At 40.3% G+C, this 13632-nt stretch overlaps 1 protein-coding gene across 1 annotated transcript in view; it reads left to right on the forward strand.

Annotated features, from left to right (window-relative positions):
• The window catches only part of ARHGAP10 (Rho GTPase activating protein 10), a 319494-nt gene that overhangs the window by 54454 nt on the left and 251408 nt on the right, over nucleotides 1-13632 (forward strand). The gene's annotated exons all lie outside the window — the stretch shown is intronic.

Here is a 13632-nt window from a genome sequence, read left to right on the forward strand (position 1 = left end):
CTCTCTCTCTCTGCCTACTGCTTTGCCTACTTGTGATCTCTATCTCTCTGTGTCAAATAAATACATAAAAATATAAAAAATAAAAATATAGAGTATGTGTTTCAGTTTCAAAATACTTAGTGATGCTGGATAAAATAGAATATCCTTTTAAATGCAAAGCTGTGATTATTTATATGTATATATACATATATATAATTTTTAAAAGATTTTATTTATTTATTTGACAGAGACACAGCAAGAGAGGGAATAGAAATGGGGCAATGGGAGAGGGAGAAGCAGGCTTCCTGCTAAGCATGGAGCCCGATGTGGGACTTGATCCCAGGACCCTGGGATCATGACCTTAGCTGAAGGCAGACACTTAATAACTTAGCCACCCAGGCACACCCAAAGCTGTGATTATGAAAAGAAAGCATGGAAACTCCCCAGAGTTGAGTCTTACACAGGGTCAATAATAAGGGTCTTTTTTTTTTTTTAAGACTTTATTTATTTATTTGACAGAGATTACAAGTAGGCAGAGAGGCAGGCAGAGAGAGAGGGGCGGAAGCAGGCTCCCCGCTGAGCAGAGAGCCCAATGTGGGGCTCGATCCCAGGACCTTGAGATCATGACCTGAGCCGAAGGTAGAGGATCAACTCACCGAGCTACCCAGGTGCCCCAATAATAAGGGTCTTAACACCAATATGGGGAGAGAGAATGAAGCCTTGAGCCAAAAGTTGTACCTGGGATCTTACCTCATACATGGTTAGCCAGGACCCTCCAATGGCTGCACGCTTGGTGAAGTAGTAGATCAGGAAAAGCCTGCCCAGCACAGAAGTATAAAGAAGTTTGTCCATCTCAGCCTGGGTTCTGAGTAGAGGATAAAAATGCTCTGATCCTGTCTTAAAATTAGGAAGCACAGGTGTTTCTGTACTTCTTAGGGTTCAAATGTATACTACCCACATATTCAAGGAGTCACAAAGTCAAGAAATGAGCTTAAAAACCAATCCACAGTGAGTGATTCTCCTCTGCTGAGATGTCTTCCAGAAACAAATCTGTGCTATTTGTCTTCCTCCTTGTAGTAAGCTTCTTGGAACATAGCCATGTAAGTGATCTTATGTACGTTTACATGTCAGTGAATTTTTGAAATGAATGAACATGTGAAAAGTAAAAATACTTGGGCATCTTTAACAGAACCTAAAATTCATCTACAAGGTGGATTTTCAACACATATTAAAATATAAAGGCTAGAAGAGATATTATTTTGCAATTAAAGTTCTTCACAATTTTCAAATCATTCCTGCATTAGAACCTTCGGCAAATCACAGAGTCAGCAGAGATTCATTTATTGAGCATCTCGCTGTTCTGTGTATTGTGAAGGATACAAAGACTACCATGTGCTTTGTTCTTAGGGGGTTTTAAGTGTAGGGGAGTGACAGGCTTGAGCACAGATAGTTACAGTGAAAAGTGCAAAGTGAGTGCTTTAGTAAATTTTCAAAATAGTTTTGGGATTGTAGAGGTTGGCACTGATTTCATTTGGCCCAAGGACTTTATTCATTCGGTGACATTTAATAGAGCTTCCCTATTAAATGCTGGTCAGTTTTGGGAGGGATTACAAGAGAACCTAATGGTTACTGTGTGATCACCCATATATTAGGTGGTAAACATTTTATGTACAGTTAATCTCTACAACATAATCTTAATTCTCTCATCGTCCCTATGAAGAGGAACCTATAATTATCCTTGTTCTTAAAACTATTTATTGGAATTTAGTATATATAGAGAGAAGTATACTTTTGTATATGTACAACTGGATGGACTTTCATGATTTGTATATACCTGTGTAGTCAGCACAAGAACAAGCTGAACGTTTCGGACATTCTGGAGGCCCCCTTTTGCCCCCTTGACTTCCAGAAGCAATGTTTCTTTTCTCATTTCTGTATTTTCTGGAAACAGAATCAATATAATATGTGTATAGTTTTGGATTGCTTATTCCTCTACTCGCCTCATATTCCATTATCCCCATTTTACAGATGAAGAAACTGAGGCTGAGAGGTCAGAGTAACCTGACATCGTGCAACTAGTAATGAACATATTACAGAACCTACCACTGAGTGTTTGCAAAACATGATTTTTAACGTCCCTGTGGTGTCCTGTCATGTACGTACAGCACCATTAATTTAACTGATCTGCTTCTGATGGATATTTGGATTGTTTACACCATGTTATCATTTATATTTACCATAAAATTTTAAAAAATCACTTTAAATAGTTAAAGTGTGTTTCTGAGCTTCCAGCTACTTTACCATTGACTATAATCAGTTCCATGTAAGTATAGCAGCTAATAGACATTAATTTCCCCTGTGGCTAACATAGCAGCTGCTAGTCAAGTGTGGCTTTTGTAGTTTCTGTGTGGTCAACTTTTCAAAGTGCCTTGTGAGAATGTGCAGTGTCCTTGCTTTTTTCTTCTTGCCATATTTATGCCTTCTTCTTCCTCCTCCTTTTTGGGAAACTCCTTATTAGAGTATCTCTGTTCTGCTGTAGTCCAAATTTACATCCTGTTGCCTGAAGGAGAGCTTTCCCTCTGGCCTGCTGGTGGGTTCTGCAGCATGCTTTGTGTGGATCAGTCCTTCAGAGAACTTCATAAAACATTTTTCAAGAAACCTTCTCTAGTGCAGTGATTCAGAAAGGGAACTTGGGGAGTGTGGACCTCTGGAAAGGAGCAGCTGTCTTTTCTTCACCATGATACCTGGCAGGTAGTAGGTGCTCACTGAATGTGAGGTGACCAAATGAATCTGTGCTAGAGCCTCAGACTGTTTCTTTTCATTGACCTTTATCATGTTATACTTTATGCTTTTGGGGAATATGCATTAATTTTCTTAGGCCCTTTAAACAGAACTAGGATACCTAGAGTTGTTTGTTTAAACTTTTTTTCCCCCGTTCTTATAGTAGAATAGGAGTGATTTAAGAATCCAATGGAAAATAAGTTTGTGATGATTTTATTATAGCACGAAGTTTCTTATATTTTCTCCATTCATTGAACATTTGTTAAAACCCTACTGAGTGTCATGCAGTAGAGATACAAAGATGAATATAATAATTCCTGCCCTTGAGGAATCTAGTGGGAGATACACATGTCTAAGTATAATGCATTGTGGTAAAATGTATCCACGTATAGCTGTGAGCTATTTTTTGTTTGTTGATTTGTTTTGAACACAACAGAGAGGCTGCCAGGAGGGTCCTCTGGGAAGATCTGACACCAGCACTGAATCTTAGGGGAATCGCATAAATCCATACTGGGTGTTCCATCCAAATGCTGCTGTCCTTTCTCTTTCCTTATTTCTGGAATGGGAGTGCTGCCCTTAGTTACACCATTCTATCCTTTCTAACTTAGAAACCTCCCTCTTGTCTTTCCAGACATCAAACGGCTCTTTTTCAGAGTCCTGTTGATTCTAGCTCTGAAGTGACTGTGTCCTCTTCCTTTCCATCCTCACGTTGATTCCTCCTTGATTTACAAGAACAAGCATGGGAATCATTCACCTTTTTGCTGTAAATATCTACGTGTGGCACATAATAGACTCACATTTTTGTTGAACTGAAGTAAACTGAGTGATCTGTAACTGGCCTGCCTTCCTCTAATCCCCTTTATTTTCCTTTGATTCTATACAGGGTTTCACTGCTCTGCTTAAAATTCTTCCGTGGCTCCATATCACTCCTCGAATGGAAATCTAGCTTCTTGGCCTGAGTCCTTAGCATTGACCTCAGTCTGCCTTAAGTCATTCTACTGTATGTCTGGGTTCTGTATGTCATTTTCATGGCCCCATGTACCTTCTCCTTTGCTGATATGTCACTTCCATCTCATGTGCTAAGATCCAGCTCAGCTGTCACCAGCCCTGTGCAACCTCCCCTACCTTTCCCAGGAAGAATTAGTGGTACCCTCCATTGTGTTCCCTGAAGTCTGCAGTTCGTGAGGGCTAGGAATTGTGCCCGATTCTTTTTTGTCCCCTGATCAGAGGCTTGTTACCTGTTGGACGAATACGTCCTGCATGCAGTGCCCCTTAAATACACCATCTGTTTTCACATCTATCTCTTCAGTTTTGTGTGCATGATTTTCATGATGGATACACCCTTTCAGCAGCTCTGTTTACATGTAGTGCATTATTCAAGGGCCAGTGCAAGTCATGACTTGTTTGCGAAATTGTCTTTGATGGTGGCAGCTCAAAATATTGGCACCTACCTCTAAACCATCTTAGTGCTGGCTGTGGCACTTACACGATACTTGATGTTATTATTTGTATTTTTGTTGTGTATATATCATCTCTCCCTAGTTATAAACTCTGGAGTTAGAGGTTTCTCATAGACTGTTGTGGATCTTCTCTGTTGAAATATATAATTAGTTATTTAATAGTCATTTGTGTTTTAGGTCTGTTAGTGACATATTCTTTTAGTTCCCTTTGTTTGAGAGTGTCTATTGGCCATTCATTCCCAAAGGATACTTTTGCTGGGTATAGAATTTGCTTTTGACAGTTCTTCCAGCACTAGAAAAATCTATTTCCTTTAGTCTCCATGGTTTCAAATGAGAAAGACACTGTTGTTTTTCTCTGGCTGATTTCAAGATATTTTGTGTCTAATTATGATGTTGTATTATTATTATTATTAACTGTTGACCCTGTGACATGGCTTTCTTTGAATTTATCCTGATTCAGGAATTTGCACAGTTTCTTAAATCTGTGTACTTGTGACCAGATTTGGGAAGTTTTCAGCCATTGTTTCCTTGAATACACTTTTAGCCTAACTCTATTTCTCCTTTCCCTCTGGGACTCTAATGATACAAATGTTGGATCATTTGTTGTTCCATAGATTCCTGAGGTTCTGTTCATTTTTTCAGCATGTTTTCTCTGTTCTGATTGAGTGAATTCTTCTGTTCTTTCTTCAAGTTCACTGATTCTGTTCTCTGTCCTCTCCAGTCTATTATTGAGCCCATCAAGTGAGTTTTACTTTCTATTAGTGTATTTCTCAGTTGTAAAACTTTTGTGTGGTTCTTTTTTGTAACTGCTATTAATTTGCTAAGAATTTCATTTGTCTGATAGAATTTATAATTGAGTGTTGGAACACTTTTAAGCTTTAAAATCCTTTCAGGTAGTTCCAATATTTGTCTCAGGGTTAACATCGGTTGATTGGCTTTTCTTATTCAAGCTGTAGTTTTTCTGGTTCTTGGTATAATTGATGATTTTTTATTAAAGATTTATTTATTTTTTTAGAGAGAGAGAGTTTGTGAGCTGGGGAAGGAAGAGAGTGGGAAAGAATCTCAAGCAGACTCCCTGCTGAGTGCAGAGCCTGATTCAGAGCTTGAGTCGAGGCTTGACTTCACAACCCTAAGATCATGACCTGAGCCAAAATCAAGAGCTGGATGGTTAACTGACTGAGCTATCCCAGTGCCCCAGTGGATGATTTTTTATTACTTCTGTTTTGCCTAGTCCTCTTAGGATATTCAGTGTCCCATTTAAATTTTCTATTTTAGCAGTTAGTTTATCTGGGTTTTAGCACACAGGTTCTTGACTTACACTGTGGGCCAGGATTCCACTGATGGTTAATTTTTAGAGCCTCTGTAGTTGTGTTTTAATTTGGTTGGTGGTGAGGTGTTACTGGAGCTCCCATTGCTCCCTGCTCACACTGGCTGTGGGGAGAGAAGGGGTTTCCCTAGGCTGGGGCACTGGGTGTCTGGGTAGAGGGCAGGTAGATGCAGGCTCCTGCAAACTTGGGGCTTCCCTGAAAGTGATAGAATCCCCACTGCCTGTGTGGGACAGAGGGTCACCTTGATCCTGTCACTTGCTGAGGTGAGATCTTTTTACTAGTGCTCTGTGGCTTTCTCAAGGTCTTCTGGACATGAGAAAGGAGTGGATCCCAGGCCTGTGGGACCAAAGAGACTTCTTGGGCCACTTGTGACTGGGTTCTTGTTGGGTTGACTTGTCCTTGGGCATATGTCTTGGTTCCCCTAGTTGGTTATTGTTGGTGGGGTTTCAGATAGGTCCCCCTTTTGGATGGTATAGGGCTTGTCTCATGTTTCTAGAGGAACTCTCATTTGGGTAGGAATCTACGTGGTCCATCTATTGTTAGGACAGGGACTAGAAATGGGTCTGAGTGGCTGCCTTCCTCGCATGGCAGGAATGTATTCTTTCCCAAGGTCTTCTGGACAAGGGAAAGGAGGGAGTCCTTTCCTGTTATGCTGCTCCTCTAGTCTTGAAGTTACAGACTGGTTTGCTTTTTTTCTTACCAGTTTTCAGAGTTCTTTGGTTTTGTCTTTCAATATTTCCAGGATTTATAGTGCTCAGTAGAAAGGAATAGAAAGAAATGAGTCTGTTCTATCTTGTCTCTTGTCATTCATTCTTAAATGTTGGATTTTTAAAAGCAATTAAAAATGTTAAGAAGTTTAACTTTTTTTTTTTCTTTTTTTACCTTTAGCAAATCATGTCATTGAGTTCTCTTACTTTATAGGTAAGGAAACTTGAGACCCAGTCAGGTTAAGTGACTGCTCTAGGGTTCCCACTGCTAGTTAATTGCAGAGTTCAGACCAGAACTTGGCTCCTGGTGAGGAATCTACTATTGGTTTTATTGTAGCAAACTGAGTCAGAGAGTTATCTAGAGGAGAAAACAAGGGAACCTTGCAGTGCAGTAGTGTTCTGGGCTTTATAAAACATTAGCACACTGAAGGATTAACACCCCAAATGAAAAACCTGTCAGAATGCAAGGTAAAAGATTCAATTTTAAATTATATTGACTGAGATTGAATGACATGCTGTATATTTGTCCCCATTTTAAAACTGAAAATTTTTAATAAAGTCTAAAATAACATACCTCCTGTTTTTGCTATAAAATATCCAAATGACCTTATAAAATGATCCTTCTTACAAAAAATTTCCATCACTGGTTATCACCACCATTCATATTCTACTTCAAAAAGAGTAAAAAATACAATTAAGATTGGTGGCATTATCCAAACAAATTAACATCCTTGCTTAATATTCTGTGCCTTTTAAGATTTTTTTTTTTAAAAGGATTTTATTTATTTGATAGCACAAGCAGGAGGGAGAGGGATGAGGGAGAAGTAGGACCCCTACTGAACAGGGAGCCCAATGTGGGGCTGGATCCCAGGACCCTGGGATCATGACCTGAGCCGAAGGCAGAATCTCAACCGACTGAGCCAACCAGGCGCCCCACCTCTGTGCGTTTTTATCAGATAATCTTTTTTTTTTTTTTTTTTTTTAAAGATTTTATTTATTTATTTGACAGAGAGAAATCACAAGTAGAAGGAGAGGCAGGCAGAGAGAGAGAGAGGGAAGCAGGCTCCCCGCTGAGCAGAGAGCCCGATGCGGGACTCGATCCCAGGACCCTGAGATCATGACCTGAGCCGAAGGCAGCGGCTTAACCCACTGAGCCACCCAGGCGCCCCATTATCAGATAATCTTTGTGTACTCCACAGACTAGCTACTTCTCACAGTATTTCCCCACAACGCTTTTTCCTACATCTCAGAACTGGAGAAATGGAGAAACCCAGATGTTAACTGTTCAGTTGTTTATAAATTTTTTGACGTCTCCAGGGCTTTAGAGCAGATAGGGTCAGAGCTGAACTGATGCCAGGACTCTTTGGAGATCTGAGATGGGAAGCATCTACTTCTTCCCCTGGGACCTTTCCTTGAGGCACAGCAAGAATGAGATACAACGAGGAAGGCTATCCACTGGCTCTTTTAAATGTCATTTCTGTCATGAAGACTGACTGAAGGGGTCTTTGGTGGGGGGGCATTTCTGCCTCCTTTCCACCCCTTGTATACTAAGTTTCTTTCTTTCTGCTTTGGTGTTTTTTTCCCTCTTCCCTACTTACGCAGTCTTTCTGGAAAGTAGAGTCTCTGCGCTGAAGAGAGGAATTTAACATTGGGCTTTGGAGAACTTTTCCAGTCACTCATGATAAAACTCTACCATAGGCAATCCATATGCTAAAATCAGCTGCTTAGAATATGGAGTCAAGTTTCATAAAAATCCTATACAGTATGATGGTTAAATTTTCAAACCTGTCTTACTTAATCCATTATATGTGTACTCTCACAGTGTGCTATAAAGGTAGGAAAGTATTAGTGCTAGTAATTCACAAGCTGTTGATTGGCTTAGAAAAAAAGTGCACAGGGCAGGACCTTTTTGGACCACTGCTCTGAAGTCCCATTCTCAGCAGGGTGTCGCTACCATACCAGTAGGGTGATGTCTCATAATTGCCTGCTGTGTGAGACAGCCCATTATATTACACTTAGCAAGTTCTGCTTTACTTTAAATCAGATCTGCTCCTGTTAGCTTCTACCTATATTGGCTTTTGGATGAGTCTGTTAGGACCATGTGTGGTGAATCTAAGAACTGGTTTAATTGATGTCCCTCAAAATTCAGGAACCTTCCCAAGATTTTTGTCTTAATTGGTAGGGTTTTTGGAATCCCCGTTATCCTGATAACTTTTCTTGGATGTTTTGTTTTGCCAGCATCCTTTTAAAATGTAGTCCAAACTAAACACAGTGGCCCCAAGCTTTCTTACTCATGTTGGAAATGTTTTCTCTTAAAGAAAAAAAGAAAAAAAAAAGGCCTAAAAATTAAAAACATAAAAGCAAGCTTGTATAAAAAAATAACTGTTTTATATGCTCTGTATAATATCATGTATGGAAAGGGGACATTTCTTTTTTTTTTAATTTTACTTTAAAAATTTATTTTCAGTGTTCCAAAATTCATTGTTTATGCACCACACCCAGTGCTCTATGCAATATGTACCCTCCCTAGTACCCACCACCAGGCTCACCCCCACCCCCCAAACCCTCAGTTTGTCACTCAGAGTCCACAGTCTCTTGTGATTTGTTTCCTCCTCCGATTTCCCCCAACTCACTTCTCCTCTCCTTTTCCCAATGTCCTCCTTGTTATTCCTTATGCTCCACAAATAAGTGAAACCATATGATAATTGACTCTCTGCTTGACTTAATTCACTCAACATAATCTCTTCCAGTCCCATCCATGTTGATACAAAGGTTGGGTATTCATGTGGAGAGGGGACATTTCTTAATTTGAATCTTCACTTACTCTTTCTATGCCCGTTCCCTCATTTGTAGAGTAGGAAGAGTAGAGTAGGAAGCACAACATCTGTCTCTGGAGCCCTTACCCATGTTAGAAACCACGTGTCAGGAATCCAAGCTTGGATGCTTGCAGGAACCCGGAAAGGTAGTCTGTGGGCAGCTGGCTATAAGGAATGGAGGCTCCTAATCGCTGTACTGTGTTGCTGTTTCATGTTATCTCTGGGAATCTGTTTCTCCTTCTCAGAGATGGCTCCAAGTGCCTAGTTTCTATACTTTGGGGTTTCTCCTTTGCTGTATGGAGGTATGAATGTGATATATAAAAGTTGGGTGTTTCTGAACTCATTTATCAGCTTCTCTTTATTTTTTAGAAAGCCAGTTCTTAGGGGGTACCAGGGCAGCTCAGTTGGTTGGTAATCTGACTTCTGGTTTTGGCTCAAGGTCATGATTTGGGGGTGTGGGATTGGACTCCACACTGAGTGGAGATGCTTGAGATTCTCCCTTTCTCTCTCTCCCTCTCCCCCTGCTCATGTATTCTCACTCTCTCTCTAAAAAAAAAAAGAAAGAAAAAAGCAAAGCAAAGCTAGTTCTTAGAAAACCAAAGCGAAAGAGTAATCTGGAAGTTAGAATTAATGATATTATTTGCATGGTAGTGCTTACAGAGTGGATAACAAGCCTGGTAAATCCAGTGCTAATACAAAGTGCTAATCCAAGAGCTGTCCCAGTCCATCTCAGTACACTTAAAAGAAGCCTGCAGGGGTGCCTGGGTGACTCAGTGGGTTGGGGCCTCTGCCTTCGGCTCAGTCATGATCCCGGGGTTCTGGGATCGAGTCCCACATCGGGCTCTCTGCTCAGCGGGGAGCCTGCTTCCCCCTCCATCCCCCGCCTGCCTCTCTGCCTACTTGTGACCTCTGTCAAGTAAATAAATTTAAAAAAAAATCTTAAAAAAAAAGAAGCCTATAAATTTTGTACATACACAATAATTTCCACTCCATGAATGGAAATGTATATTCACTTATAAAATTTATACCCTCACCCAATGAGTCCTTTATACTTGCCTTACAAGAATTACCTGTTTTTGTTCAAAAGTGTTTTTGTATTAGCTAATTGTAATGCCCTACCTGTCTTTAACTCTGTAAACCAGAGGACTCTATTTTCTTTCTCTACTATTAAAAAATGCTGGTATGGCTCAGTGTACTGATTTTATCACCCACTAAATCACAGATGGTGCACTGAAAAATGCTGCTCTGGGTACTTCGAAAAATGCTGCTGTAGGTCAGTGCTACTCAAAGTGAAGCCTGTAGACTTATGCTGGTCCACAGACTTTTTTTTTTTTTTTAAAGATTATTTATTCATTTATTTGACAGGCAGAGATCACAAGTAGGCAGAGAGGCAGGCAGAGAGAGAGGAGGAAGCAGGCTCCCTGCTGAGCAGAGAGCCTGATGCGGGGCTCGATCCCAGGACCCTAGGATCATGACCCGAGCCGAAGGCAGAGGCCCTAACCCGCCGAGCCACCCAGGCGCCCCTGGTCCACAGACTTTTGGTTACGATAAGCTGACTTCCTTTATCAAGAAGTTCTTGCTGTAGGGGTGCCTGGGTGGCTCAGCGGTTCAGCTTCTGCCTTCAGCTCAGGTCATGATCTCAGGGTCTTGGGATCGAGCCCAGCATCAGGGTCCTTGCTCAGCAGGGAGTCTGCTTCTCTCTCTGCCCCTCCCACTGCTCATGCTCTCTGTCTGCCAAATAAAGAAAATCTTTAAAAAAGGTCTTGCTGTAAAATAGTGTCAGCCAAACTAAACAGGTGTGCTCCATTAATTTACGTTTTGTCCAAATTATTGGGTCTCTGGGACCCTGGGACCAACCGTACATGGGCTGGCACCTTGAATAGCATTGCCCAAGGGCACCACAAACCTTCCTTTGCCACCTAGTTCTTAGCCATGTGGCTCTCAGATTTCCAAGCCTCAGGTAGATTTGAAAGGTGAGGTAGTGCTACACTAATTTGGTATGTCAGTCAAACCGCCATAGCCCAGTGCTGCCTAGTGTGCGAGCAAGTAGTTCTACCAGAGTTTAGGAACGAGGAGAACGTGAGCTGGGAATCAAGAGTGACCTCGGCTAACTTCCGGTTTTCCTCTGTGACCTATTTTACTTCTGTTTCCCTACCCACCGTCTGTCTACAAAATGAAGACATAATATTTACCTTTGTCATATGATTCTAAGGATGAGGGGTGAATTTTGTATAACACACCCCACATGATAGTAGATGCTTATTACTTTTAAGGATAATTCTGAAATGATAGGTAAACTTGTGAAAAAGAAAAATGGTAGGGATGATTGGTTGTATTAAGTAAAAGGTATGACATGAGACTGTGGTTTAAAATGTACAGAAAGAGAAACAAAGGAACAGAATAACTCAGAGATGCCAGAATTAAGTTTAAAAAAAAAATAAAGTTTAGGACAATTGGAAATAGTTTAGTTTTCTTCTAAAATGTTCAGGGATGTAAATGATGGGTCCTTTTTTAAGCATGCAAATGGTTGAAGATGCCTCTTCAAAATAATGGGAAAAATTTGACTACTTAAGAAGATACAAAATTCAAAATCATAATCCAAAAAAGAGGCCACACCAAAAGAGGGGAAAATATTTAAACCAAAATTATGGATTAAACTCGTTGGAGTAGAGAAAATAAAGTCAGTCCATTAATAGCAATTTATACCATAGAAATACTTGAAATCAAGGAAATAAAGATTAAAGATGAGAAAGTACAAAAAAAGTTAACTTTAAAAAATTTTGGGCAAATGGAATAATGAACTTCCATTTACCTGTAACCTTTCTCAGGAATTATGAAGTCATGGTCCAGAGCTGAGGTATAATTTAGGCTTGATTGGAAGGTATCTATCAATCAAGTTTGTAATTTACAGATTTGATCCTTGGGTTTCTAGGTTACTTAAATTTTTAATGATTATATCTTTGCTTTATTGGTTTGTAGAACATGAAATCCAATATTTCCTTTTGGAACTTTTCCATTTCTAGTTCAACTTTTTCTTTCCTTTTGTGCTAACTCTCCCTGTGGCAAAAACACTTTCTGTAACATAGTTTGGTGAATGAAGGATGTTAGCTGGTCTCTTGGGAAGTGGAGACTGAGAAAGTGAGCAGATCCATGGGATATTTCAGATGTAGAGCTGGGTGTGTAGGGGGCTAAGGGAAAGGGAGGAGTCAGGATGATTTGTCAGAGAGCTACTTCTTGCCAAATCCCCAGCCTTGCAAAACATTTGCCACTTTTGAGCATTCCCAATTTTGTGTCTTCTCTGATTCTGCACACCCCTACCTCATTTTGGCCCTGTCTTTTCTCTGTCTTCTTCTGCCTCCCCCTTTGTCTATCGTAAGTGTCCTTCATGGTTCATTTCTTTATTTGCAGCTCCAGATTTTCTCTATTTTTTTCCTTCTGACAAGGAAAATTCACTTCAGTTACCTCTCTGCACATAATTGACAATGAGAATCTCTGGCCTTGACCTTTCTCTTAGTTGCTTCCAGAATTTGTTTGTTCATCTGCTACTTTGTGAAATACCTAAAATGCAGTTGTTTCCTCACCTTACCTTGGCTTCCTCTCTTGACTTCCCCTTTTAAAAAAATTGGTTTCACCACTCTTATTCAGACAGGATAAAGTTGTAATCTTTTGATTCACTATTTTCCTTTACTACAGTTTGTTATATGAAAACCAGTGTTCTTCCCAAGTTATCGGCAAAGCTTGGGAGGGATGTCTGTCTGCTCAGGGCCACCTATCTGGTCCCTGCGGGCACCATTGTGTGAGCCCCAGTCTGTCTGGACATCGTCCAGAACCTGTACTCTCAATCACTGTGCTGTGTTGCAGGCCAGGGAGCTTTGTGATGAGGCTTTTTTGAGGGACAACTAACCTTACTTTGTAAAGTATGTCAGTTTTCAGAGGTTGGGACCTCAGCTGTTAACAGTAGTCATGTTGGCTATCTTGAGCATTTTTTCTGGAAATGTTGCACACATATTACCCTTTTTTTTTTTTTTTTTGAAATAGATATAAAAGAAATGGGTCTGCTGCCATGGCAGGTTGTTTGCATTCTTTCCTCTTTTAGGGGGAGGAAGAGAGGAGGAACAGTGAGCCGTAGCTGCAGATTCATTTTCTTCTCTCCTATCAATATATGAAAGGTTATTTACCCACATGCTTGCAAATACTGATTTCGCTGACATCATATTGGCCATCAGGTGAAAAGCTATTCAGGTTTTCTTTCCTTCTTTCATTACTAGTGAATTTTAATTTTTTAAAAATGTTTGTTTGTTCGTGGTTGAATCATGTCAGTCCACATTGGGGAAAGCCATCTGCTTTGCTCAGTCTCCCACTGATACGCTAGTGTCTTCTGGATACATCTCCCAGCCATACCTAGAAAGAATATTTCATGTCATATGCAGGCATCCTGTGGCCCAGTCAAGTTCACACATAAAATTTACCATCACAGCCATGCTGTCTTATACCTCAGTTTATCCTTATGATCAGATATCATGCATTCTTCTTTTTTGTCCCCAAATACCATACCTTCTCT

The sequence above is a fragment of the Mustela erminea genome, chromosome 2, assembly GCF_009829155.1.
Source record: "Mustela erminea isolate mMusErm1 chromosome 2, mMusErm1.Pri, whole genome shotgun sequence".
Lineage (NCBI taxonomy): Eukaryota > Metazoa > Chordata > Mammalia > Carnivora > Mustelidae > Mustela > Mustela erminea.